Raw genomic sequence first — 6000 nt, 5'->3', positions numbered from 1 at the left:
TCTACAATATGCTGATGATCTGGTGCTATGGTCATCTGGCAATACCTTTCAGATAGCACAGTCAAATCTGCAAAAGTCACTTTTCCAGTTTGAAAAATTCTCTCAACATTCAGATTTACCCATTGCACCCACCAAGTCAAAAATAATCCAATTTCACCGGAAGCGAAACCATGTTAATGCAAAACTAACTCTAAATAAAACAACTATTCCAGAAGATAATAATATTAATTACCTAGGTCTCATGCTTGACCAAAAACTTAATTCCCACCTCCACATTTCAAACACACTAAAAAAATGTTATAGAAAAGCAAATATACTAAAAAGACTTCTTTCCACACCCTGGGGTTGTAAGGAGAAAACCTTACTCCAGTTTTATAAATCACATATAAGACCCCATATTGTAGGTCCTAATGCAACCATAAGGACAACTTACGAATTTACCTTAAAATTACTCCCATTACCCCCTTGGAAATAAAAATGATCACTGCAATAAGAGTTGCAATTTTTAAATTGCTAAAATCAATCTTCTCTCTTAACATTAACCGTGATGGATCTCTGCTTATAGCTGTAGAAGATCAGAAATCAGCAGATACAATAATTAACCTTAAATCCCTTCTGAATATCCCAATTATTGCTTCTAATTGGAACCCAAAACAATCACCAACAAAAATTGTAGTTTACAATGTTCCCCCAGAGATATCTACTCAGGAGTTAAAAGAAGGCCTCTCAGATAGGGCTGGAAACACAATCCCAGTTGAGGATGTTACCCAACTTGGAAAACCTAATTCTACTGGCCTAAAAACTAGTAGATCCTTCTTATTCACACTAAAGGATAAAATTGATATCCCAGAAAAATTATTCCTATTTGGGCAAATCAAACCACACAAGGAATACAAACCTAAGCCTATTCAGTGTCAGAAGTGTTTCAAACTGGGACACACGACAAACAAATGCAATGAAATTCTCCAAGAGTGTAGTAATTGTAAATCTTTCCATCCTAAAGAGCTGACAACTTGCAAAAACACCCAGCCTACATGCATCAATTGCAAAGGTCCACATGAATCTACAAATAAATCATTATGCCCTGCATACAAGAAAAGAGCTCTAACACTCCAAATATCAACAGAGAAGGCCATCCCATACCCCTTTGCAGCAATGGAAGCAAATGCTGCCCAACAATATCAAATAAAGCCTGTAATGAAACCAACCAAAACCCCCAAGTCAAATGCCCCAAATGCATCAAGCACCCCATATAAAACAACATCTTCTAAGCCCCCTAGCTCAAATCCCTCTCACAAGGAATCACCAAGCCAGCAAGCCTCGTTTTCCATTGAGATGAGTCCAGCCTGGCCATCCCTCCCAAAGAAGAAACAAACCAGAATCACTACCAGGAATCAATCCCTTAACCACCAAACAGGATGCACTACCAAAAATGCAATCCCCAAATATATGCTTATTCATTCTAAACTGTAATGCAGTTCAGGCCATGAACATACATCAACTACAGAAAACAAAAATTATTGCAGAATTGGCAAAAATCTACATCCAAGATGATATGCTCATTCAAGCAAAAAAAGATCTTGCTTTACTTTTAACAAAGCTGAACATTGATACACAGTCATATGAAGAATAAATCAACAACACAACATTTATCAATACTCCAATGGAATGTAAGATCACTCACAGAAAATAAGCTAAATGAACTAATATCATTTATGAATAATAATTCCATTAATATTGCTTGCCTCCAGGAAACTCATTTAACCCAAAATCAACAAATTAAGTCTCTGGGATACACTATCCTGAGAAAGGATAGATCTTCAGAGAGAAAGGAGGTGGTGTAGCTTTATTAGTTAATAATAATATAAAATTTTGTGGCATCAATTTTCCAGATTTTGAAAATGATGTTGATGTAATTGGTATAAGTGTTTGACTGAATAATTTAAAAACCTACATAATAAGCTTTTATAACCCTAATGGCCAAACTTCAGATGCCAAGGATTTCTTTAATTATATAAATAATTCTAATATGTTAAAAAACATCATTATTTGTGGTGATTTCAATACCCACAGCCTTTTGTGGGGGAATAAACCAGCAAATAAAGCTGGTAAATTTATTGAGCATATGACTTCAAATAATAATGAATTAGCTGTTGCTACCCCTCCAAACCTAAATACATATTTTAACCCCAAAAGTGCCAAATTCTCCACAATTGACCTACAAATTGTGTCTTTAAATTTTTTGAACAAAATTTACATAAATAAAATTGATAGTCTGTGTACAAACCACTTTGCTATAGTTTGCTCCCTAAATGAACCTGCTGAAACTTCATCTCATACCTCCAAATATATCAACACTAAAGCAAACTGGTCTATTTTCCAAAATAAGCTAAATGATGAAATTACAAGTTTCACCCAAAGTGCATGCATTTCTAACACAACATTTGACACACATGCTGAAGCATTGACATCTTTACTAATAAATAAAGCTAATGATGCTATACCCAGGACAACACCTAAGAAAAAATTCACTAAACAAACTCATACAGCATGTTGTACAAATGAGTGACTAAATAAATGTAAGATAAAAAAGGCTGCTAGGACAGAATTCATAAAAAAACCAACACCTACTACATATTTAAAAAAATTACAAGCAGAATCTAATCTAAAAAGGACTATAATAGATGCTAAATATAAATACTGGAATAATTTTGCAAATAATCTCTCCAGAGAAACGCATGAGCCAATTATACATAAAGTCATAAGCCACATATGTGGGAAAAAGACTTCTCCCAACCCACTCCTGTATGAGCTTTTACATAATAATACCCATTATGACAACGATATTGAAAAGGCTAACCTATTTGCAACTCTTTTTGTTAATAAGCTAACATCAAACAATCAAAGCAATCTGTCCACAATTCCTATGAACCCTAGTTACCAACCACGCCCAGGATCCGAGTACATAACTAATCCATTTTCAATCCAGGAATTGAATAATGCAATACATCATATTAGGTCCAAAACTAGCAGCAGCTATGACAATATACACCCTACATGGATAAAGAATCTCACACCTTCATACAAACAAGAACTGCTAAATTGTTATAATCACGCTTGGGCATCCTCTAGGTTCCCCAATATATGGAAATGTTCGTCCCTCCTACCAATCCTAAAGAAAAATAAACCAAAAGATAACCCTGAGTCTTATAGGCCCATAATGATTACACCTGTGATGGGGAAAATAATGGAGAAAATGATTTATCACAGACTCTATAACTTGACTATGGGCTCATTGTCTATGGTGCATGTGCAAAGACCCAGATACAAACAATTGAAACAACACAAAACGATATAATATGTCTCATATTTGGTCTTAGGAAACCCACAAGCACCAAGTTTCTGCTTATGGAGAGTGGATTAACAACAATAAGGGAGAGACATAGGTTTCTCTTGACAAAACATCTTACAAAAATTGAATCAAATAGCTCACACACATTACATAATTGGTTAATAAATCCAGCCATGTATAGAGGTATTTCAGATGAGTATGCAAATATTCAAAAGAAGTTCCCTGTACCAGCAAAGTCTATTTCACCTACTTTCCCCCAATCCCCTCCATGGAATTTGTCATTTCCCATAATAAATACTGAATTTTAAAATTGGAATAAAGATTTAACCCCCATTGCTTTTGTCCAGAAAAAATTTGCAGAACTTAATACAATTACATATAAAAATCACTTCCAAATATTTGTTGATGGGTCAAAAATGAATGAGAAGGTTGCGAGTGGTGTTTTCCTTCCTCACCTGAAAATTGCAATGGGCGAGAGATTATTTAATAATTTATCTATAATGTCTACTGAGTTAAATGCCATAATTATGGCATTAGACCACCTTAAGCAAAACCAGCCTTTGATTGAAAATTCAAATAATATTATCATCTATTTCGACTCTTTATCAAGCCTTGAGTCGCTGGCCTCAGCTCCGCAATATAGTTTGGACATTGACACTTATCATTGTCACAGTATTATCGATAATCTTGCTTCAAGTGGCATAAAAACTTACTTTCAGTACATTCCTAACCACTATGGCATAAGTGGTAATCATCAGGTTGATGAAATAGCAAAAAATGCTATAAATATTGACCAGCCAAGTGGGAGACCAATCCCAATTAGAGATATTTACCGATGGAGGCTATCAGATATTAATTTTAATAAGATTAATCCTATCCTTTCCCCCTTTCCCAATAAGTATCTTTCTAAAATTTATCATAGAATTCGTTCTGGAACAAATGGACTAAATTTCCTTGCATTCTCATATAAGCTTTCGAATTCAAGTGGTTCAATTCCCCTGTCCCCTCTTTGCAGGCATTGTAATATGAATAATGAAACAATTGACCATTGCCTATTTGAATGTAATATGCTGATGTCTGCACAACATACCTTGCTTTGTAAACTATTAAAATACTTTAAACACCACAAAATCTCACTATCAGCCAAGAGCCTAGCCAACTATACCTGCACACAGAGCATAGAAATAGACATCTATCATCTTATATTTGAACTCCTAGAGTCGAAAGATCTGCTGAAAGATATCTGAATATATCTAATAAATATGAGGCAATCAAGCCAGTAGCTCTGTAGCCCACAGAGTGAAGCAAAAGGAAAAGGGCTAAATATTTTTACTGAAAAGCCCGCCTGCTGTTAAATAGAAGAAGAAGAAGCCAGTAGCTCTGTACCTACATAATTGGTTAAGAAATCCAGCCATGTATAGAGGTATTGCAGATGAGCATGCCAATATTCAAAAGAAATTCCCTGTACCAGCAAAGTCTATTGCACCTACTTTCCCCCAATCCCCTCCATGGAAGTGGTCATCTCCCATAATAAATACTGGATTTTCAAAATGGAATAAAGATTTAACCCCCATTGCTTTTGTTCAGAAAAAATTTGCTGAACTTAATACAATTACCTATAAAAATCACTTCCAAATGTTTGTTGATGGGTCAAAAATGAATGAGAAGGTTGCAAGTGGTGTTTTCCTTCCTCACCTGAAAATTGCAATGGGCAAGAGATTATTTAATAATTTATCTATAATGTCTGCTGAGTTAAATGCTATAATCATGGCATTAGAATACCTTAAGCAAAACCAATCTTTGATTGAAAATTCGAAAAATATTATCATCTATTCCGACTCTTTATCAAGCCTTGAGTTGCTGGCCTCAGCTCCTCAATATAAGTTGGACATTAACACTTATCATTGTCTCAGTATTATTGATAATCTTGCTTCAAGTGGTATAAACACTTACTTTCAGTACATTCCTAGCCACTCTGGCATAAGTGGTAATCATCAGGTTGATGAAATAGCAAAAAATGCTATAAATATTGACCAGCCAAGTGGGAGACCAATCCCAATTAGAGATATTTACCGATGGAGGCTATCAGATATTAATTTTAATAAGATTTATCCTATCCTTTCCCCCTTTCCCAATAAGTATCTTTCTAAAATTTATCATAGAATTTGTTCTGGAACAAATGGACTAAATTTCCTTGCATTCTCATATAAGATTTCTAATTCAAGTGGTTCAGTTCCCCTGTCCCCTCTTTGCAGGCATTGTAATATGAATAATGAAACAATTGACCATTGCCTATTTGAATGTAATATGCTGACGTCTGCACAACATACCTTGCTTTCTAAACTGTTAAAATACTTCAAACACCACAAAATCCCACTATCAGTCAAGAGCCTAGCCAACTATACCTGCACACAGAGCATAGAAATCGACATCTATCATCTTATATTTGAACTCCTAGAGTCAAAAGATCTGCTGAAAGATATCTGAATATATCTAATAAATATGAGGCAATCAAGCCAGTAGCTCTGTAGCCCACAGAGTGAAGCAGAAGGAAAAGGGCTAAATAGTGTTACTGAAAAGCCGCCTGCTCTTAAATAGAAAAAGAAGAAAGATGAAGGAGTGAAGCAAAAAGAAAAGGGCTAAATACT

This window comes from Artemia sp. Qi Xiang Cuo, chromosome 7 (genome assembly GCF_049724085.1).
Source record: "Artemia sp. Qi Xiang Cuo chromosome 7, ASM4972408v1, whole genome shotgun sequence".
In the NCBI taxonomy this organism is placed as follows: domain Eukaryota; kingdom Metazoa; phylum Arthropoda; class Branchiopoda; order Anostraca; family Artemiidae; genus Artemia; species Artemia sp. Qi Xiang Cuo.
The sequence above is the reverse complement of the archived record's forward strand: the minus strand, read 5'-3'. Positions refer to the sequence as shown.